At 41.3% G+C, this 24,309-nt stretch overlaps 1 protein-coding gene across 4 annotated transcripts in view; it reads right to left on the bottom strand.

Annotated features, from left to right (window-relative positions):
- The window catches only part of rbm44 (RNA binding motif protein 44), a 161,257-nt gene that overhangs the window by 116,219 nt on the left and 20,729 nt on the right, over positions 1-24,309 (bottom strand). For 2 of the 4 annotated variants that reach the window (XM_043693367.1, XM_043693368.1), the window contains exon 1: positions 15,192-17,394. The exons of the other annotated variants lie outside the window; for them this stretch is intronic. The gene's annotated coding sequence lies outside the window, so the exon portion shown is untranslated. Of the gene's footprint in view, positions 1-15,191; positions 17,395-24,309 lie in introns of those variants that run through there. 4 annotated transcript variants of the gene reach the window in all.

Genomic DNA, 24,309 nt, shown 5'->3' with positions numbered 1-24,309 from the left:
TTTAACAGACCCTTCGGCCCAACAAGTCCACACCGACCCTCCAAAGAGTAACCCACCCAGACCCATTCACCTACTCCTTACAAATGCACCTATCACTATAGGCAATTTAGCATGGCCAACTCTCCTGGCCTGCACATCTTTGGATTGTGGGAGGAAACCTGAGCACCCGGAAGAAACCCACGCAGACACAGGGAGAATGTGCAAACTCCACGAAGACATTTGCCCAAGGCTGGAATCGAACCCGGGTCCCTGGCACTGTGAGGCAGCAGTGCTAACCATTGAGCCACTGTGTCATCAATAGTTCCTTGAAAGTGGAGTCGTAAGTAAATAGGATAGTGAAGGTGGTGTTTGGTATGCTTGCCTTTATTGGACAGAGCATTCAGTATAGGAGTTGGGAGATCATGTTGCGGCTTTGCCCAAAACATTGATTTTCCTGCTCCTCGGATGCTGCCTGATCTGCTGTGCTTTTCCAGCACCACACTCTCGACTCTAATCTCCAGCATCTGCAGTCCTCACTTCCACCTAAGTCATGTTGTGGTTATATGGGACGTTGATTAGACCACCTTTGGAATATTGTGTGCAATTCTAATCTCCCTCCTATAGAAAGAATATTGTGAAACTTGAAAGGGTTCAGAAAAGATTTCCAAGGATGTTAGCAGGGTTGGAGGGTTTGTGCTATAGGGAGGGGCTTAATAGGCTGATGTGGTTTTTCCTGGAGCATCACAGGCTGAGGGGTGACCTTATAGAGGTTTATAAAATCATGAAGGCCATGCATAAGGTAAATAGACAAGGTCTTTTACCTAGGGTGAGGTAGTCCAGAAGTAGAGGGCATAGGTTTAGGATGAGGGGAAAAATTTAAGCAGAATCTAAGGGGCAAGTTTTTCATACAGCGAATGGTGTGCGTATGGAATGAGCTGCCAGAGGAAGTGGTGGAGGCTGGGACTAGATTAGTTTAGGGTATCTCGTCAGCATGGACAAGATGGACCAAAGGGTCTGTTTCTGTGCTGTACATCTCTATCTAAGCCTTTAATGCTCTGGCAGTCCCAGTATGAAAATTAAAATCCCCTATAACAACCTTATTGTTCCTGTAAGTCTCCTCAATCTCCCTGCATATTTGTTCCTCTAATTTCCATTGACTATTTGGGGAACCTATAGTACAACTAATAATGTCACCATCCTCTTCTTATTTCTTCGCTTCACCCACAAAGCCTCACTGCATGATCCTTCTGTTATTTCATCTCTGATTACTCCTGTGATACTTGCCTTAATCAGAAATGCAACCCCACCTCCCCTCTTTCTACCATCTCTGTCCCTCCTAAAACACCTGTACCCTGGCACGTTAAACTGCCTATCCTGTCCCTCCTTGAGCCATGGAATGTAGTATATTTGGATTTTCAGAAAGCGTTTGATGAAGTGCCAAGTATTAGATTACTTAAGAACTCATGGTGCTGGGGGTATTATATTAGCATGGATAGAGGTTTGGATAACAAATAGAAAAGAGTATTTGGAGAAGGGGGAGCATTTTCAGGATGGCAACTTGTAGCTGGAGAGTCACAGTGATCAATGCCGGGGGCACAATTATTTGTAGATTTATGACTTGTTTGAGGAAAGAGTACGAAGTATAGCCAAGTTTGGAGGCGACACACAAATAGGTAGGAAGACATATGCTGAGCATGACCCAAAAAGTTTGCACAGGGACACAGACAGGTTAAGCAAGTGGGCAATGACTTAGCAGATAGAATATAGTGTGGGAACATGAGAGGCTGGATGAAGAAAAACGGATTATTATTTAAATGCAGAAAAACTACAGCAATCTACAGAACATAGGGATTTGGGAGTCTTTGTGCACAAATCACAAAAAAAGTTAGCACTTAAGTTCAGCAAATAATAGGAAAGGAAAAAAGTAATGACATTCTTTATTTCAATGGAAATGGAATATATGAGTAGGGAGGCTTCGAAAAAAAAACTAAACAAGGCACTACTGAGACGACAGTTGGAATATGGTGAACAGGTTTGAATCCAGAATCGAAAGAAAGATATACTGGCATTGGAGGCAGTCCAGAGAAGTTTCACTGAGCTGATACCAGGTATTGATGCACTGTCTTATGAGGGGTGATTGAATGATTGGGCCTCATGGCATCGGAATATAGAAGAATGAGAGATGACTTTAATAAAACAAGCTGCTGAATTCTGACAAATTGGATAACTTGGGATAGAAAAACTAAATTGTGATTGGATGGAGGTTGGGGGGAGGTTCGGTTGCATGTAAAGTTAGAAACATCAAAGATAAAGGACAGAATTACTGGGTTCGTAATGGGGTTGATATTTACCAAAAAACAAAAGGAAGGGGCAGAATATGTGAATGTCATATTGTACCAAGGAACTTTAAAAATGTCGACAAACCCAATAATAGGACAAACTTAAAAGCTTTGTGTTTTAATGCACAAAACATTCAGAATAAAGGCAGATGAACTGAGGCGCAAACTTAGGTAAATAAATATCTCAACGCTATTACAGAAACATGATTACAAGGAGATCAAAACTGGGAACATAACATGAATATTTGACCTTTCAGTGAGAGAGGATGGAGGAAAAGGTGATGCAGTAGCACTGTTAGGAAAAAATAAAATGAGGAGAGTTGACAGAGATGATCTTGGTTCATGTGATGTTGACTCCATTTGGGCAGAGGGAAAAAAACATTTCGGATAGGAGCACATTGGGAGCAGTGTACAGACCCCTTAACAGTAACTTCTCAGTGGGAAAGGCTATAATCAAGAAATAATAGGTGCATGTAAAAAGAATAGAGCAATCATTATGGGTGACTTTAATCTTCACTTTGATTATGTTAATCAAATTGGAAAGGATAGCTACACCATGAAATTCAGAGTGCATTATGGATAGTTTCATAGAGCAATATGTCATGGAGCAGGCCCTCTTGAATTCGGTAATGGGTAATGAGACAGGTTTAATAAATTACCTTGAGTAAAAGATCCCCTTGGAAGTAGTAATCACAACATGATTAAATTTAATGTTCAGTTTGATAGTAAGAAACTTGGGTCATAAACAATTGCAATTTCCTTCATTTATCTGAATCAACAAAATGAGGAGTGTTAGCTAAAGTGAAATGAGTGGCTCGATTAGCAGGAATAACACTGTGGTAGGAATTTAAGGAAGCAATTAGTGACTCTCAGCAAAAATATTTCCCAATAAGAAGGAAGGATACTAAGAGAGGGATAAACCAACTAGGGTAACCAAGGAAGATAGGAGAGTATTAGGTTGAAAGAAAAGCATAGAGCACAGGAGTATAAAGTCGGTGATAACCCTGATAGGGAAAATAAATGATGGGGACAAACCAATAAGAAATACAAAATCCAATAGTAAGACCTTATACAGAATATACAAAAAGGAATACAGACAAGTCAAGGTGAATGTGGACACCTCAAAATAAATCTGGGCAACAGTTTTAGGAACAAAGAAATAGCAGAGAATTAAAGATATTTTGCATCACTCTTTATGGTGGAAGATATTTTGAATATTCCAATAATACCAAAGAATACAGGCGAGGAATTAAATAGCATTACCATAATTAAAGTAGCAGTGTTAGACAAACTAATGACCCTAAAGGAAGAGAGGTCTAAAGACCCTGATTGCTTGCATCCTAAAAAAGAAGCAGCTACAGAGATACTGGATGCATTGGTTGTAATTATCAAAAAAAACAACGCAGGATTCTGGAGAAATACTAGAAAACAACCAGAAAAAAAATAGAAAACTATTATTACGACACCTATTCAAAAAGGAAGGGGAGCAAAAAAAAAGTAACAATAGGTCAATCACCCTAACATCTATCGTTGGGAGAGTTTTGCAATCAATTATGAAGAAAGTAATTGCAGAACATTTGGAAAAATAATCTAATCAAGCAGAGTCACATTACCAAAGGGATGTGGATGCTTTGGAGAGGGTGAAGAGGAAGTTGCCTAGTGTGGAGGGCACTAGATTAGGATTATTTTCATGAGAAAGATGGAGTGGTGTGTATGTGTTGGGGGGGGTGGTAGTTCCTGATTGAAGTTAACAAACTCATGAGGAGCTATAGACAGGGCAGATAGCAAGAAGCTTTTTCCGCAGTGTGGGGGACTAAATTACTAGGGGTCACGAGCAGAAGGCGAGAAGGGAAAAGTTTAAGGGAGATATGCGTGGAAAGTTCTTTACATAGAGGGTGGTGGGTACCTGCAACATGTTGCCAGTAGGGGTGATAGACACAGGCACAATAGTGTCATTTAAAATCTATCTGGACAGACACACACATGAATGGGCAGGGAGCAGAAGGATACAGCCCTTTACAAAATAGGTGTCAGGTTTAGATAAAGGATCTGTCCAAGTGCAGGCTTGGACGGCCGAAGTGCCTGTTCCTGTCCTGTAATTTTCTTTGTTAAAAGTGGGAAATTGTGTCTGACTAATTAATTAGAACTTTGCTGAGGAAGGCGAGGAACAAGAGGATGGCCAGAGTGAGGGTAGGGGCAATCAGAGATAGTGGAAGGAATTTATGCCTGGAGTTGGCGGAGGTAGGGGAGGTCCTTAATGAATATTTTGCTTCAGTATTCACTACTGAGAGACCTTGACGTTTGTGAGGACAGCATGAAACAGACTGATATGCTCGAACAGGTTGATGTTAAGGAGTACAAAGTTAAAAATCACACAACACCAGGTTATAGTCCAACAGGTTTAATTGGAAGCACACTAGCTCCAAAAGGCAGAGTGATTTTTAACTTTGTACACCCCAGTCCAACACCGGCATCTCCAAATCATAATGTTAAGGAGGAGGATGTGCTGAATATTTTGAAAAATGTAAGTTCCCTAGACCAGCCGGGTTATACCCATGATTACAATGAAAAGCAAGGGATGAAATTGCTGCGCCTTTGGCGATGATCTTTGCGTCCTCAATGTCCACTGAAGTTCTGCCAGATGATTGAAGGATGGCAAATGCTATTCCCTTGTTCAAGAAAGGGAGTAGGGATAATCCTGGGCATTACAGACCAGTCAGTCTTATGTCTGTGGTAGGCAAATTATTGACAAGGATTCTGAGAGAGAGGACTCATGATTACTTGGAAAACCATAGTTTGGTTAGATAGTCAGCATGGCTTTGTGAGGGGTAGGTCATGCCTCACAAGCCTTACTGAATTCTTTAAATATGTGACAAAACACATTGATGAAGGTTGAGCAGTGGATGGGATGTACATAGATTTTAGGAAGGTGTTTGATAAGGTTCCCCACAGTAGGGTCATTCAGAAAATAAGGAGGAATGGGATAGAGAGAAATTTGGCTGTCTGGATACAGAATTAGCTGGCCTTTGGAAAACGGAGGGTGGTAACAGGTGAAAAGTATTCAGCATGGAGCTCAGTGACCAGTGGTATTCCACAGGGATCTGTTCAGGAACCTTTTTTTTTTATGATTTTTATAAATGACCTGGATGAGGAATTGGAAGGATGGGTTAGTATATTTGCTGATAAAATGAAGATCGATGGAGCTGTGGATAGCGTGGAGGGCTGTTGCAAGTTGCAACAGAACACTGACAAGATGCAGAACTGGGCTGATAAATGACAGATGGCGTTCAATCTGTAAAAGTGTGAAGTGATTCATTTTGGAAAGTAGAATTTGAATGCAGAATACAGAGTTAAAGGCAGGATTCTTAGCAGTGTGGAGGAACAGAGGGATCTTGAGGTCCATGTCCATAGAACCCTCAAAGTTCCCACCCAAGTTGATAGGATTGTTAAGAACGCATAAAATAAGGAGGTTTCATTAAAAGGGAGTTGGGTTTAAGAGCCGCGAGGTTATGCTGCAGCTCTACAGAGCCCTTGTTGGACCACACTTGGAATGTTGTGTCCAGTCCTGGTCGCCTCATTATAGGAAGGACGTGGAAGCTTTGGAGAAGGTACTGAAGGGATTTACCAGGATGTTGCTTGGACTGGAGGGGATGCCTTATGAAGAAAAGTTGAAGGAGTTAGGGCTTTTTTCACTGGAGCAAAGAAGGATGAGACGTGACTTGATGGAGGTGTACAAGATGGAAAGGCATAGATAGATTGGATAGTCAAAGACTTTTACTCAGGGAGGAAATGCTATCATGAGGGAGCATAATTTTAAGATGATTAGAGGAAGATTTAAGGGAGATGTCAGAGGTAGATTCTTTACACAGAGTGGTGGGTTTGTGGAATGTATTGCCAGCAGTGGTAATAAAGTCAAATACGGAATGGACATTTAAATGACTCTTGGATAGGCACAGGGATGATAGTAAAATCAAGAATATGTAGGTTAGTTTGATCTTAGAGTATGATAAAAGGTCAGCACAACATCGAGGGCCGAAGAGCCTATGTTGTCACAAAAGATTAAATCATTAGAGTCCACCATGTGGGAAGTAGTATATTGGTATAGATAAAGAATTGGCTCGGGAGCAGGAAACCGAGCATGAGGATAAGGTTTCTTTTTCAGGGTGGGAACCAATGACCAGCGGAATTCCACAGTGCTGGTACAATATATAATTTACTGTAGCCAAATTTTCAGATGACACTAAAATAGAAGCAAAGACAGGTTGTGAGAGGGGTACAAAAGTTTACAGGGAGATAATGATCAGTTAAGCAAGTGAGCAAAAAATTGGTATATGGAGAATAATGTGAGAAAAAGCGAAGCTGTTCAGTTTGGAACGAAGAACAAAAAAAATGTTATTTAAATGGAGAAAAACTGTAGAAAGTGTAGCACAAAAGGACTTGGGGATACTTGTACATGAAAGACAAAGCTAGCACATAGCTGCAGTTAGTAATCAGGAAGGCAAATGGAATGCTGACCTTTATTTCAAGGAGGTTGAAGGGTAAGAGTTGGGAAATTTTACTGCAACTGTACAAGATGCTGGTATGACCAAATCTAGAGTACTGTGAGTACTTTTGGTCCCCTTAAGGCAAGATAATGTTTCATTGGAGGTAGTTCAGAGAGGATGACGAGAACAATCCTAGAATGGAGGGATCATCTTATGAAGAAAGGCTAAACCGATTGGGACTCCACTCACTGGATTTTAGAAGAATGAGAGGTCACCTCATAGAAGCTTATAGGATTTTTAAAGGGGCTTGACAGAATAAATGCTGAGGGAATGTTTCTCCTGTTGGGAGAGTTTAAGACCAGACAGCATGGTCTCAGAGTAAAGGAGTGCCAATTTAAAACTGAGATTAAGAGTGCAGGGGTGGCCTGTACCTGCACATACCAAAACGACCCATGCCTACTTACATGAAATTGCCTAGAAATAAGCAAAGCTGAAAATGTGTTGCTGGAAAAGCGCAGCAGGTCAGGCAGCATCCAAGGAACTGGAGAATCGATGTTTTGGGCATAAGCCTGAAGAAGGGCTTATGCCCGAAACGTCGATTCTCCTGTTCCTTGGATGCTGCCTGACCTGCTGCGCTTTTCCAGCAACACATTTTTCAGCTCTGATCTCCAGCATCTGCATCCCTCACTTTCTCCTAAAAATAAGCAAAACTATGCTTGCTTACACAGATCGGAGAAAACTGATACAGTAATTAGGAAAGACAAATTTAGCAAAGGTGGCGCTTTCTTTTCCTCTAAAAAATGTAACATTTATTTTCTTGCAGGAACAGCAGTGACGGATGATATAGTTACATGCAAGAGTTTATCCCACCCTCTTTAGAATCTGTGGGTCATCAATACTTATTAAGTTTGAAGTGGACTGGATCGATACTTCCTTTATAAATTTTGAGTCTATATGATTGTTATCTTACTGGGTGAAGTAATCTATGGATACAGTACTGGAGGAGAGCAGAGAGGAAACAATTACACAGATAGTGCTGCAAAAGCAATGTTAGAATAGGAAGTGATGATAGCAGCAGTGAAACAGCAAGAAGCCAAAGATGATTAATGGAACTTTTTAAATTTACAAGCAGCACTAGCTCTGAGGAAAGAACAGAATGGATTAAAAATGGAGCAGCATTAGGAACAGATGATACTTGGAGAAAGGTAAGGTGGTAGTTCCCACATTGCGCCAACAGACCTGATGCAATGTTTACCATGGATTAGCATATGTAGGCAGGGATAAAATGATACAGCTAATATCTAATTGCTGGTGGTGCAAAGGAATGGTAAGAGACATAGCTAAATTTTGCCAGAGGTGTACTGCATATGCACAGACAGAATCAGGACAGGGAATTAAAATTAAAGTGAGCTATCAACCCGTCCATGAGGACCATGGGAACACATTCAAATGGACTTTATAGGTCCACTCCCACAGTCATAGTAAGAAATTCTGTCTGGTCATAGTCGACCAGTTTACCAAAGGACTGGGAGTTTTCCCCGCAAAGGACTGGGAGCAAAAATACTGGCAGCTGAAATATCACCCAGATGGGGGTGCCCCTACAACTAGACTCAGACTAAGGGACCCACTTCACAGGCATGTATCTGAAGGAAGCATGTAAACTCTTGGGAATAACACAAAAGTATCATATCCCCCCCACCATCCACAGAGCTCAGATATGGTAGAGAGAATGAACAGAACACCAAAAACTGCTCTCACCAAGACAATGATCGAAGAAAGGTTTAGATAGACCCTTTCCCTACCAGCCATTCTGATGGCCCAGTTGGCAACGCCCATGAGGCCCAGTGGACTAACACACTTTGTTCTCACGACAGGACAGGGAATAACACTCCCCCAGGATCTAATCACAGGATGGAAGATGGCAAACTATTAGCAAAGGATACGTCTGGAGTTCCACGAAACCCTTCTGTAAGCATTTACACATACTTCACAGAGAGGGAACAAGACCAACAAGCTTGTCAAGGATCAGGAGTCTGAGGGACACCCAGGACAAACAGGAATGCCAGCCCCAGGATCAAAGGTCCTGGTGAAAATAATCCCAAGCAAGGGTGCCTTGTCCCCTTGATGAGATGGATCTCTTGAGTTAATATTATCAGCAGGATCAGGATCCTTGACCCCAGGATGGCAAGCGGAATAGATTAAGGTGACATGAATATATGTAGCACAATTGCACAGTGAAGACTGTACTTAAGAATATTGCTGAAATTAGCATGAGTATTAAAAATCCTAATCCTCTGTGGGGTCCTCTTAATGTTGATTCCATCGGAGGCTAATAGGTAAGTGGAGACGAGAGATTTGAATGTGATCATGTCTTTGTGCATGTCGGATGTGCATGCAAGAAGACAATGTCTCTCATTGCTGGGCCTGCACACACATCCCCATACAGTCTAGGGGAGGGATATCCCTGTGATGCATCCTATTTGAGGTCCCAGAATTTGTTAAATATAGCTTAAGGCATGGAGATAGAGAAGGGCAGCCTATCAAGGGGAGGAGGTACCTAGTAAAAGCTGACCGGGATACAGCACAATGGAAATCAGCAGGGTACAACCTGACCATCTTTGCAGGGTGTTACCAGCCTAACGACAAGACCTCACAACAGCCTCCCTTTGTCACACTGACTAACACTTCAGGAATAGGAAAGCCATCAGAATGATTTTGCTTAGAAATAACAGGTCCTAAAGGGCTGGAACTGGGAATTAGTAACTGTATTCACACATACCGGTTGACCTTCAGGAAACTCTTGTGTAAGGGAACGTTACTAAAACACTGATACCCAGAGTTTATTGCCCATACAATGACACCTACTTTGTGTGTGGACACAGAGCCTATGCGTGGCTGCCACCATCCTGGACAGGGTCATGTTATCTGGGCTATGTGGTACCATTCATGCATCACGCATCAGCCCTCCTGAAGGGAGCACCTAGTCAGCACAAACTTGCAATTTTAGAAAAAGAAAGGTTCTTTGTCACAATGATATCTGGGCATGGTACAGCCAAGCTATCAATATCTGGGATCTCTGGGGATGTTCACTGTCCACGGAATAGTAAGTATTGTTATAGTATGTCTGTGTTATGTAGTTTATGGTTTCATCAATTATTTCATCACCACAACAATGAAGATGACCGCTGAAAAGCTACGGACCAAGAAGGTGGCCTTACTATGCACCACCAAACCAACAGATTATTCGTGGAACGATGATTAGAAATAACTAGCTCACTGAATGACAAGAAGAGGATCATGGATGCGAGGACACTGAAGCAAGACTATTCTTGTATTTTGATTTGGACTCTTTAACTCTGGTTTGAATTCATGGGCTCTGATTTAGACCATTTTAGATTTCGATTTAATCTGGCCTAGCATCATAGCAGTCTTTGATGTAATGTTTCTATCGGGACCTCGAGATCTCCTTTGGATATTCCAATTTTCGGATAATTGGTATTCGGATAATCAAGGTTCCTCTGTATACCAAAATGGTCAATTAAAAATAAGCAAGACTAAACGGCCTATTTACAAAGTGAAACATAATGGCAGCTTTGAACAGGATTACTTCAAGGTCAGCAAGGGGGCCCTATGAGAAACCATCCAAAACAGTCTTGATAAGAGGATGCGTAAAGATAAAGAAGTGATTAAAGAGGTTGCGATCAATGAAAGGACGATTGTCCCAGTAAATGAATAACACCAGGTGAGAGTCTCAGCCCAAGAACCGATCAGCTCGACTCCCTAAGCAGCTGCAAAGACAATAGCTAAAGTTATTTTGTAGTAAACAGTTGTTTCTTTGAAATTACTTGCAATATTAAGAAATAGGTTCTAGTTAAAGGTTCTTCAGATAATCACAGAAGTAATCTTCAACATAAAGGATAAATACACTCATCATTGATTTGGTGTCTCTTACGACTGGGTATACGGTATAAGAGGGAAGGACATAGCGGCCATTGTATATGATTACTGTATCACAATGTATAAAAAAATGCTGTACTCATTGTAAAAACCAATGTCCCATTGATCTCTCTTCCAGTCTGAGCCAAATATTAAGAGAAAAATTGCTTTCTCACATTGAGGCCAGATTCAGGGAAGATCCTTTGGCCCTTTCCCTGGATAAACCTGTTTATGCTTGAATAAAAGTCTACCACTTGCCTAAATCCTGCCTGCCTCCTGAGTCTTCATCCCTGGTCAGGGGTTGTGGTCCTACAAGGAGGAATTTCTTCTCTAGAAGATTAAGTGTCTTTGGTACTCCTTACCACAGAGAGCTGAGGGCATTGCCCTTGTATTTATGGAAGGCTGAGGTAGACGGATTCTTGATTAATCAAGGGAATCAAGGTTTTAGGGTAAAAGGCAAAGTGGATGCGAGGAATGTTGGACCAGTTATGATGCAATTAACTGTCAAAGCAGGCTCAAGGGGCCTACTTCTGTTCCTTTTGCATGGTCTATACCACCATTTCTTTACTGTCCCTACTCAAAATCCTGGACATTCCTTCCCAATAGCACTGAGTGTATCTATGCATATGGTCTGTAACAATTTAAGAAGGTAGCGCACCAACACGTTCTCAATGGCAATTAGAGAAGAGTAACAAATTCTTGCCTCACCAGCTTCAACCACAACCATAAGAAAATTAGAAAATCTGCCTAAAAAGGTGTTTTATCTCCATCCGGACTGCTGTATATAGTTATGGCCACCATGCTTTGGGAATAATAGAATAATAGTTTGAAGATTAATGAGAATTGTTCCAGGAATGAGGAACTTCAGTTCTGTTGACAGGTTGGAAATATTCTTTTTAAAGAAAAAATTGAAGATTCTTAAATATCTCTATCAAATCCATAGTGGGGTAGAATAATTGGGAAGAAACCATTCTTACTGGTGTAAGGATAGAAAACCACAAGACACAGATTTAAGGCTCGCATAATGTTAATATGAGGAAAGCTTATGCAGAAAATAGTTAGTACAGAGGAACCTCAACTATCCAAATTTCAGATTATCTGAAGATGATTTCAAGGTCCCGCAAAACATTATATCAAACACGCAAGTATATTTGATTTAGTTGTACTGAAGAACATGTGAAAACGCTGGCAAAAGCAAAGAAACACAGGCAGCTCAAGCATCAGCGGCTGGATTTTTTTTAGGTAAGGGTTGTTACACCGACGTTTGCAAAAATGAGTGTTTTACAGTACTCCCGTCACTTTAACCATGCCATTTATAGAAACAAATGTCCAAGAACGTTAATGCATGCGCGAGGCGATGTTCCTGTCTTTCTATCGTGAGACTGAGCTTCCTGAAACTGACAAACGCTTTTGCGATTGTAGAAGCTGTTTGGGAGCTCATTTAATGCTGTCTTCACCACTCTTTGCCAAATGCTAACTACTGCAGTTTTAAAAAGTTTTCTTGTGTTATCATTGCTTTATTTTGTTCATCACATGAAATTTGTGTCCTGTTGCACTCAAGACATTAAAATTATAGATTTAAACAAATTCTCTGGTAGAGCACAGCGTTAGATCAGCACAACTTCCCTTGTTTAAGGTAAAATCCATTATCCGAATAAAATAGTGCCCGCCCATCTCATTCAGATAATCAAGGTTCCTCTGTATCTGGAATACACTGCCACATAGTGTGGTGGAGGCAGGTTTAATTGAGGCATTCAAAAGGGAGTGGGTTACTATCTCAAAAGGATGAATGGTCAGTTATGAAAAGGTGGTTGAGTGGCATTAAATGAATTGCTCTTCCAAATAGCATGCAAAAAAATGAAAGGTAAATGGCATTTTTTTGCATTGTAACCATTCTAAAAAGTACACAAATCTGTATGGGAATATGCATGTTCAAAGAATGGCCGAAGCTGACCCATGTTCAAAGTTAGTAGCACCATGTTCCTGTGGTTTCTTCTTCTTTCAATGTCATTTGTTTGCATTCTAACAGAATAGATGCCTTACAATATATTACCATGCAAGTATGATGAAGCCAGAAGTCAGACTTTCAATACATGCAACATTTCTACACTGTGACTCCAACGATCAAGCACATTGCAGCACTTGCAAGATACTTTTTCGCTATAATATAGCAGTACACAGTTTGATCCCAAAGAGATTTGAGCTTGAGGAAGCACCTGATGAATCACTGAGCATGAATGAGAAGAAATAAGTGGAAGGAAAAGAAAGAATCCAACAAGAGACAGTGATACTTTTTTTGAAGTCTCAAACCTGTTCAGAGCCTGAATAAACCCTTCTTTAATTAGAGTCCACTGAATTAAGTCTAAAGGATTTGGTTACAAAATAGGCTTTATAAAATGATAATTTTCATATACAGAGCAATTTTAAGACCATCAGAAGCATCCCACAAGATCTAGCAATAACTCAAAGGTTCACTGCCTCATCTATATGGTTCGTAAAGTTCATTGGCCTCGAAAAATTTGATGACAGTATTGATGTTTTTGTCATAATCCGTAAGATTCCAATACATTGGGACTACTTTACTCCAACGTTCATACTCCTAATGGAGGCGCCTTGGACTTAGCAGTTGATGCTGGGCAGGTGTCAAGATGGAGGAAAATCAGATAGAAAGTGATGACAAAGGAATCACCAACCACACCATTACATTCAGTTCTATTTCATGCAGGTAGAGACATTGCAACAAGAGACATGAAGCTTTCAAGTCAATGCCATTTTCAATCCAATTAATCATTTTCTCAATGTCATGCAATGTGCAGAACTATCAAATTACAGGGGTAGAAATGGTGGGAATTACATAGGGGTCCTCTTATGATCCAGTACAACTAAATATTATGCAATTTCAGTCCAAGCAGGTCCCTCAAAATAAGTGGTCCTCACCACTTGGCAGTGAAAAGAACCCATAACCACATGCTCTCTGTTCCTTCCCTACATACTTTTGCTTGTTACTACAAAAACTTATAATGATGATTATTCATGACATGCATTAAGCAGATGGTCCAATTCTGTGATGCCATGTGAAAGTTTGGGATGAGGGAGCTGCCCCTATTCTCTCACGTGGCTTTTGCATGACATTGCACATCAATAGCCTCTTGCATTTTGGAACACATGGCAATACTCGAGAAACACTATTCATAACCAAATAAAAAAGGGTGAGGATCCGTCAATAACTGAATGCATAGTAATTAAGACATGCTAATCTACAGACCTCAGACAGAAATGCGTTTGATATAATTCATTTTATTCCTTACTCTAGATCTATCATTGATGGCATATACACTGAATTGACAGATTTTTAAAAAAAGAGCAAATTTAGTAGTTCATGAGGCAGACGACCATGGATGTAGGTTTGCTCGCTGAGCTGGAAGGTTCATTTTCAGATGTTTTGTCACCATACTAGGTAACATCTTCAGTGAGCCTCCAGTTGAAGCAGATAACCACATTTACAATGTCCTTGAATGTTCAGTTAACTGGACATCTCTTCTACAAGAATCTGTTGTAATCACAGTCCAGGCTGCCATCCTATTTCACCAGCTACAAAATCCAGACCACTGACAGGTTATCCAGAGATATTTTCTCACCAGCACCTTCAGAGAGGTTAATACATGCCTCCGGAGCAGGTGTAACTTGAACCTGGGCCTCCTGGCTCAGACACCTACCAATGCACAAGAACCCGCGAGTATCCTGACCCTCGGCCCCTCAGAAACCTCCCGCTCCATTAAGCATCTCTGAAACATCAAAACTGAGAACTATGCAGAAGAAAACAATGATCCTGGAGATGAAGACTTAATATCTATTAAGCCAGTTTGTGCACCCTTCCTAAACCCAACCGATATATTTATTTAATCAGAAATCATGATAAGATGATCGGATGGGAGGGCGGGGTTGAGAGACACAAAGAACACATGCTTCACATCAACACAGCATTATTAAATCCAAACTGCGTACATCACCGCATAAAGATCTAGGGGATCCAAATACTCGACAGAAAATCACAACAGTTCCTGTTAAAATTGAAAACCGTTCTGCACGGTTGTTCAGTGGTTGGCACTGCTGCCTGACAGCGCCAGAAACCTGGGTTCAAGTCCAGCCTTGGGTGAGTGTGTGGAGTTTGCACACTCTTCCCGTGTCTGCATGGGCTCCCTCCTACAATGCAAAAGATGTGCAGGTTAGGTGAACTGGCCATGCTAAATCGCCCAGTGCTCAGGGATAAGTATAGAGTAGGTTTGGGTGGGATACGCTTCGGAGGTTCAGCGTGGACTTGTTAGGCCGAAAGGCCTGATCAACAATTTTCGAGAAACTTGTACCAAAAATAGTCCCTGTTAAACTCCCGGGGCAAAACTTCTAGTTTTCGCTTGCCTTTTTCTTTCATCTAGAAAGACTGCTCTCAACTCACCGTCCAACGGCTATTTCTCCAAACACCACTTTGCCGTCACGACCACTCGACCGTTAACCGCCAAACACCCCACCACGCGCCAGCCGCTTGGAGACAAGCAACACCTGCAACTTTCACACCCCATTGGCTCAGCGACAAGGCGAGCCGTACGTCCATTGGCCCAGAGTGCCGTCACTCCAAATACGTCGCCTGATGTTCCCGCCATCTCTACGCAGAGTGAGCCACATATTTCCCTTCCCCTCCCCGAGGGACGAGGCTCGAGACAGTAGTGAGTCGTGCGCATGAGTAATGAAGGCTCGGACAGGATCGGCACCAAGGGTGGATGCACATCGTATGGTTAGATGTATAACATTAGAGGGCAATGGCCCGGAACACAATAAACAAATAGTAAAAAACATAACGGTAACATGCTAAACTCAAATCCATTTGCAAAACATACAGAGCATAATGGCATATGTACAGCATGTTGAAGGAAATGGACATGTGCATAACTTAAAGAGGTAAGAGTGTGTGTGGACCATGAAGAAGGAAGTTGGAAAAGAAACAACTGAGAAATAATCTGAAGTACAACGCACAGAAATGGGCTGCTGTAAAACATACAAAGAGAAGATATCAGTGTGGTATATCTAGATGAACAAAAAGTGAAAAAAAACATCAGAGGGAAAAGAGAACATGGACAGTACGTTGGAGGAAACTGGAAGATTGGAAAAGGTGGTAAAGAAACCGTTTTATGATGAAGATGCTAACAGACTGGATTGATTTAACCTGGATTTTGAATTCATTAAAGTGAGTCACAGAGTGACAGTAACAAAATAAGGAATGACAGTATGATCCATATCCAAGCCTGCCATTCCATGGATCCAGTTAAGCAGGAATAAAGCATAAACCTTCCTCTCCAGTAATGCTTCACTCAAGTATCAACTTGAGTTAACAGAGTGAATCTGGTAGACAAAAGAGATGTAACCCAATAAATTTGAACCCAGGTTTGAAAGATGGCTGGACAACATTGTTAAAGGTAAATGATCTGTAGAGAAACCAAAGTGTACTAAAATTATATCAATGATACAATTAGCAACATCAATCTATCAGTGAAAAACGGTATAATCGCTAAATCTCTCTAAAGCATTTTATTAGCTTAAGAATGTAGTGTCACCTTAAATACATTGGTGTCTTTTTGTAACCACTGATTAGCACATCAGATTAGCAGATCTCCCAATAGTTTCAATCCCCAAACAGAACACTCTAAACACATCCTCTTAAAGCTGAGACTGCAACAGGGGTTCAAGAAAAGAAAAAGAGACCAGTTTGCTGCCTGAGCTGGACTCTGTCCTGGAGAACAAAAAAAGGCTCATGTACAACATGTGAAAAATAATTAAAAGCTATAGTATGTACAGTTTTCTTTATATAATTCCCTGGACTGGCTTCCGGATTTCCTGATTTAACATCTTATTGTTGCAGTTTTCCATTACGAAGAAACAAATTTCACTTGTTGAAGCACTTCCCGTTGATTAATGTGTACAAAATAATTTAGTTCCTGGAGCATAAATACATTCTAATAATGTTCTGAGGCAGGAAGTGCTTGCATTTTTTAAAAACACAGCAGAAAACCTTTACAAAATGCTGCTGGCCCTTCAAGCGTGAGGAGAGAGAGAGAGAATTCCAAACTCTTTTGGAAAAGAACAGAAATCCATCACTTTATATCTGAAAGATCAACCTCACTACCCTCCATAACCCTCCTATCGTTTGCTGGTGATTTTCAGCCAAACCCCACAACTTCTCCATATCCTGCTTTGAAAATCATTGAGTACTGGATAAATTTAATTACCGCTAATGTCACAGCATCAATGGAAGTTGTCTTCTTTCACACAATATTCCCTTCTTTTCTCTATCACACCAAAAATTCGACTTCGCTCACAACATTACAAATGGCGTCATCAAAAACTGGAATACAGCTGTCTCCTCCTCTCCCCACTAGTTTTGTGCTTATCAAGTTAAAAAGTAAGAACCATTAACCATTTTGTTTTGTTTCACAAGACAAATCCAAGTAATCATGTGGCAGAATTGAAAAAGAAACATAATCAATAAAAGTCAGCATCATTTGAACTCATTGACTCTCAATTAGTGCACTTTTTTATTCATTGATGGGATGTGGGTTATTGCCCAACCCTAATTGCCCACAGGGCAATTAAGAATCAGCCACATATCTTTGGGCGCCCGGTATGGAGGAGGGAGGGCAGGTCTGAAGATCTCCTTGTGGGTCTGCTCCTGGGCCTGGCCAAACTGGCCATAAATAGGTCCAGGCAGCGGGCCGTGGAGGGGGTCGTTAGGGCCGACTGCCTGCCCCTCTTCCGCGGTTACGTTAGAGCCTGGGTGTCTCTGGAGAAGGAGCACGTGGTGGCCACCAACACCCTAGAGTTTTTCAGGGAGAGGTGGGCGCTGCAGGGAGTGGAGTGCATTATTTCTCCCTGCAACTCTATTTGATTTAATCCCTGCCCTCCTCTTCACTGTTTGATCACACAGCATTGCCCACAGTGTGGAAACAGGCCCTTCGGCCCAACAAGTCCACACCTATCCGCCGAAGCGTACCCATCCAGACCCATTCCCCTACATTTACCCCTGCACCTAACACTACGGGCAATTTTGCATGGCCGATTCACCTAACCTGCACATTTTTGGATTGTGGGAGGAAACCGGAGCACCCGGAGGAAACCCTCGCAGACGCGGGGAGAATGTGCAAACTCCACACATTCAGTTGCCTGAGGCGGGAATTGAACCCGGGTTTCTGGCGCTGTGAGGCAGCAGTACTAACCACTGTGCCACCGTGCCGCCCACAATGTGAAGGGCATCGCTTGTCACTGGCCACTCGGGTGTTTCCTTTCTTCCTGGTGGTGGAAACCGAATAAAGGTTCGTGCACCTTGTGTCTTTCACTGTGTCTCACACCTGCACACACACATGGGTGCTGGGGAAAAAAAAGCACTACCGCAGTTAGGCGGTAGTGTGGGGGACAAAAAACAAAAAAAATCAGCCACATAGCTGTATGTCTAGAGTCACATGTAGGCTGAACCAGGTAAGGATGGCAGATTCCCTTCTCTAAAGGACACTACTGAACCAGATAGTGTTTCCTGACAATTGGCAATGGTTTCATGGTTATCATTAGATTCTTATTTTCAAGTTATTATTGAATTCAAATTCCACTATCTGCTGTGGCAAGATTTGAACCCAGGTCCCCAGAACATTACCTGAATGTCTGGATTAATACTTTAGCAATAATAGCAAAAGGCTATTGCCTACCCCTATATTTTATTTAAAGTGAGCTTTAATACTGTTGTGGTATATTCAGAATTCAGATGGTCGATTTAGCCCAGCAACCCTCTCCGTCCTCACTGCCACATTCTGGCATGCATTCCCAAGATCTGATTTGATTAGTCTTTGAGACAGTGCGATTTACTCTACACCTTCTTCCCCTCAACTGTGTTTTGTGGTGACCTTGAGACAGAAATAATTGGCAACGTAAAGCTAAAATATTAATATAAAAATAAACACTGTGGGTTTTGAGAATACACTGTGGTTAGCACAACCCCTGAGTGTGTTTGCTCCTCGTTGACCTTTTATCGCTCCTGACTAATAAATATTTAGTGACAACAGCAACAGCGATGAACAAAGGTATTCAATGCAATCCTCATACGTCCATTTTGTCTTGGATTATTTCTTTGGATTCTGGTAAGGCTGGCATTTATTTCCTCTTTCCAGTTGCACTAAGAAGGAAGTGGTATCTGAGAGGATTGCTAAGCCATTTCAAGAGATAGAGAAGCATCAAACCACATTGTTGTGGGACTGGAGTTATATATAAACTGCTCAACAAATTTTCTTGTCTAAACTGACTCAATCAGTTGGATTTCTACAACAATCCCACAGTTTCATGATCGCTTGTTCTCGGATCAGGTTTTTATTTCCAGATATTTTAAATGGAATCCAAATTCTCAAACTGCCATGGTGGATAGTGATCTCCTGTTCCTGAATTTCTTCTATTCGTAAATATAACCATCACACAAATCATACACTTGAAACCAAATCCCTTGTTAAAGCAAAGCTATTGTTTGCTAATGGAATCATACATTGTAGAAATGAGATAGTACGTAGGCCATTTGGCCTATCGTGCCTGTGCTGGAAGTGTTGAACTGAAAGCCATCTAAAGAAATCAGCATAAGTGGTGAGTCAGAAACATGTGCAATTTTTTTCCCTTCTCAGCAGTGTGTATGTGGTAACAGTGAAGCGTCTCTTTGATAACTTTAAAAAAAAGCAAGTTCCCATACTAGGCAGCCAGACCCAAGGCTTGGAAGTGGGCCCTCTACTGCTGTGATAACAGGGCACTCCGGTTGGCTTTCATCTTCTCCAGCCTTTTTGTTAGATGACTGTTACTCATTTCCAGCTCCTCAATTTTATCCTGTGCCGAGCGGACCTGTGAGGGGGGCAATATTGTCACAGATTCATATGTGAGCAGCTTCTAAGTTGTTCACAGCTCCAAAACTTAAGCTTTTTACCCTAACTTGCATGAATCAAAACTAAAAAAAGTCTAGTATGGCACAAAGACCGATCATAAAATTACCCTATCCACTTCTTCCCAGAACCATAATAGGATTTCCCTTGTCCTTACCTTCTGCCCCATCAGTCTCCACATTCAACATATCAAGCACCAACATTTATGTTACTTCAAGTGTGTTGCTACCAGCAAATATGTCTTTCCTTTCCTCTTCAGTATTCTAAGGAGCTGTTTCCTCATGACACTCTGGTTTTCTCATCAATCACCCCAAAACCTCCCATTCTGAGGCACCTTCGAATGCAGGTGCAGGTGCAACACCTGTTTTTTCACACTTGCTCCTCTCTATTGTCTAGGGTCATAAACTCTTCTTACACGTTACATGTGATTTAACTCTACTTTTTAAAATTTGATGTACCATATTTATTGCTCACAACGGGAGCCTTTGCAATAGGGAAACTGATTGCAGACTGAGAATAGCATTGATGAACATTTCTGTTCAATCTCCAAATGTAATCCTGCATTTACAATCATTTGTAATTTTAGTTCTTTGTTCCACCTTGACCTTGCTCTCCTACACTGTTAATGAAGCTCAAGAAATAGCACCTCATTCTTAATGAAGCACTTGATAGCCTTTCGGACTGAGCATCGAATATAACAATTTCTGATTGTAACCTCCACTTGTTATAGCTATTGGCAGCAATACTTCTACTTCCATTTACACCATTAGTTCTACTCTGATTTCTTTACCTATTCCCCATCACCAATACCTTTGCAGTGCCATTACTTTTATCATTTAATGTCTTCTGCCCATCATGCCTTTCATTTTCTGCTTTCACTCTTCCCATTTGCTTACTTAAAACCTACTATATTTCAAACTTGATTTACAATGGCATTAGCATCAGTGAGTCCTCCACCACAATCAACATCCTGGGGGTTACCATTGAAACCAAACTGGATGGTCACATTTAAAACTATAGTTACAAGAGCAAGTTACAGACTAGGAATTCTACAGGGAATAACTCACTTCATCTCCCCAAACCCTATCTCTACCACCTGCGAAAACATAAGCCAGCAAAACACAAGCCAGGAGTGTAATGGAATACTCCCCAAATCCCACTTGCTTGGCACCCCAGCCACCGCCTTCACCATCTACAAAATGCACTGCAACATCATCATTGTAGCATCACCAAAGCTCCTTCAACAACACCTCCAAGAATGTAGCCTCTTCCATCTAGAAGGACGCAGGCAGCAGCTACTTAGACAAGTCAGCACTATTTATTCTCCTAGTCACACACCATCCTGACTTAAAATGGTATCGCAATTCCTTCACTGTCACTAGTTCAAAATTCTGGTGTGCTCTTCCATTTACACTCAATGGGCTGCAGTAGTTCAAGAGGCACTGTCCACCACCTATTAAAGAGCAGGTACAAATGAGGAGGAAATGCTGGCCTACCCAGCAACACCCACAACTCACAAAAGAACTAAAGGAAACATCTGTCAGTTCAAATTAAAGGTTAAGGATCTGAAGCATTATCTCTATACCTCTCTCCACAGATGCTGCCTGAAGTGCTGTTAACTTTCTGCACTTCTTTTGTTTTAATTTCATAAAGTCACAGTTTGTTGCAGTACAGAACAGATGGTCAACATCTTTTAACATCCCCAGATCTAATTCCACTGTTTTGTTCGCTTCCCATACCTTTCCATATTTATTTTGGATTTTAGCAGATAACCGCATGTTTGAATAGAAATTATGGGCTGTGCTTCTTCACAGTTTGTGGAGACATTTCTGTATTTTCACCTAACTCTGCTAAAGTAAAATTATCCAAAGCTCTTGTTCATTTTCTGTGATTTTTCTTAATGCATAATCTTTCATTTCTATTTCATCCCACATTGGAAACCACCTCTAGCTCTTTACCTTAGAGTAACCTTTAAACACTTTGCAAATCTTTACAAGTCATCTTTTAAGCTTCTCAACTCTGACAAAGGAAAAAGTCCTAATTTTTCAAACGTTTCTCTATCAATCTAAACTCCTTTTTCTTGTTAAATATCCAGTGTATCTATTTCACATTGCCTTTAGAAATATCATACATAAAAGAGTTCTCAAAATTCCCAACAATACCCTAAGGCCTTGTAGGGACTGAACAAGATCTCCTTGCTTTCTGTAAGTATAAAGTAAGTTTGATCTCTTTTGCTGGGAGTACAGCAGGTGTTGGCAGCTGCTGGTTCCTCACTCAAGAATTCATTGAACTCTGGAGAGGGCAGACAGAGGGTCTACCTTGTCTTCGCCCAACACTCATGCACACATGACTTTTCAGGAGGAGGTGTAAATAGCAGTCGGGCTGTTTGCAGACTCCCTAACTTTTCATATCTCATGCTAACTGTACCATCAACTCCATGTCCTTGCATCCTCAAGAGCCAACACAGTACATCCTGCAAGTCTAACCAGAACATTTCTTGTCTGTGTGACAGTGTCATCTGGTGAGGCACTGGAGAATTTGTAATAAGTTACAAAATTCCAGATTTCACTGGGAGTCAACTTAATAAACAAAAAAAATCAACAAATTAGTTGATTTATTTTAAAGTTCAGAATGAACTACAGACAGCAGAAGAACTTTGTAGTCATTTACATTTTGTAATTAAGCTCACTTAAGCCTCAGTCAACCACTTCACCTTACCTCTCTTTGGAGCTTGCGCTTCTCAGCTTTAAGTTCATCTTCCACTTTTTCTGCATTTTCTGCTGCTGTCTTGTAACGTAATACCTGGCTTTCAAGTCGCATAATCTGAAATATTGCCCACCCACCCCCAAGAAATGACAACACATTAAAAATGTTTCCAAAGAAAGGGTGGAAAACTCGAAGTTAAAATAGCACAAAGTGGATATACTCATTGTCACAGAGCACGGAAACAGACTGTTCGGTCCAACGAGTCCATGCTGACCATAATTCCAAATTAAACGAGTCTTACCTGCTTGCCCCTGGCCCATATATCTTCAAACCCTTCCTGTTCATGGACCTATCCAAATGTATTTTGAATGTTGTAATTGTACCCACATCCACCACTTCCTCAGGATGTTCATTCCACACACAAACCACCTTCTGTGTAAAAAAATTTGCCCTCATATCTTTTTTAAACCTCTCACCTTAAAAATTTGCCCCTAGTCTTGAAAACCCCATCCTAGGGAAAAGACAACTACAATTAACTCTATTCGTACCTGTCGTTATTGACAATCACATTGCATAGTGACAACTGTCTCTCAGAGTGCTATGTAACAAGTTACTTGGCAGGGGTTAGGCCACTGTTGCCTGGCCAAACGCAGCAACAGCTGGCATGAGTAATGAGGTAAATTGGTGAGCTAATTCATTTCAGGTGCTGAGAAGTGTGGGCGAATGGCAGCACCCTGCAAGGCTGTTTCCAGAAACAATGCCATAGGATGTTTAAACATCTACCTGAATCATAGGCAAATGTAGTATCTCCTATGTAAAAAAGGAAACTGCTATGTGGCATTTCAACAACACAGTATCATTGGGATTTTACATTTAGGTCCTCAGGTGAGGCCTGAACCACAATCCTATCTTACACAAATTAGGAAATAAGTCATCCTTCCACAATAGTTTCAGAAACCAGGACTCAGCCCATCTCAAAAACAATTGCACACCTTTCAGTTTAAGAGTTAAGATTAAAGCATTGTTGCATCACATAGAAACATTGGATTTAGGAGCAGTACAAGAATATTTGGCCTGCCAAACCTGTTTTTCCATTAAATAGGATCATTGGTGATGTGGTTGCAGTTTTAAATGCATTTTCCTATCTGCCCATATAATCATAGAGATGTACAGCACGGAAACAGACGCTTCGTCCATGCCGATTGCCAGCACTTGGCCCATATCCCTCTGAACCCTTTCTATTCATGTACCCATCCAGATGCTTTTTAAATTGGAAGGGGACTAATATACTGGCAGGGAAATTAGCGAGAACTGCTTGGGAGGATTTAAACTAGTAAGGTTGGGGGGGGTGGGGGAGTGGGACCCAGGACCCAGGGAGATAGTGAGGAAAGAGATCAATCTGAGACGGGTACAGCTGAAAACAGAAGTGAGTCAAACAGTCAGGGCAGGCTACAAAGTAGGACTAATGAATTAAACTTTATTTATTTCAATGCAAGGGGCCTAACAGGGAAGGCAGATGAACTCAGGGCATGGTTAGGAACATGGGACTGGGATATCATAGCAATTACGGAAACATGGCTCAGGGATGGTCAGGACTGGCAGCTGATTGTTCCAGGATACAAATGCTACAGGAAGGATAGAAAGGGAGACAAAAGAGGAGTGGGAGTGGCATTTTTGATAAGGGATAGCATTACAGCTGTGCTAAGGGAGGATATTCCCGGAAATACATGCAGGGACGTTATTTGGGTGGAACTGAGAAATAAGAAAGGGATGATCACCTTATTGGGATTGTATTATAGACCCCCCAATAGTCAGAGGGAAATTGAGAAGCAAACTTGTAAGGAGATCTCAGCTATCTGTAAGAATAATAGGGTGGTTATGGTAGGGGATTTTAACTTTCTAAACATCGACTGG

Source organism: Chiloscyllium plagiosum, chromosome 7 (genome assembly GCF_004010195.1).
Source record: "Chiloscyllium plagiosum isolate BGI_BamShark_2017 chromosome 7, ASM401019v2, whole genome shotgun sequence".
NCBI lineage: Eukaryota > Metazoa > Chordata > Chondrichthyes > Orectolobiformes > Hemiscylliidae > Chiloscyllium > Chiloscyllium plagiosum.
This window is presented reverse-complemented; position numbering and strand designations above follow the sequence as displayed.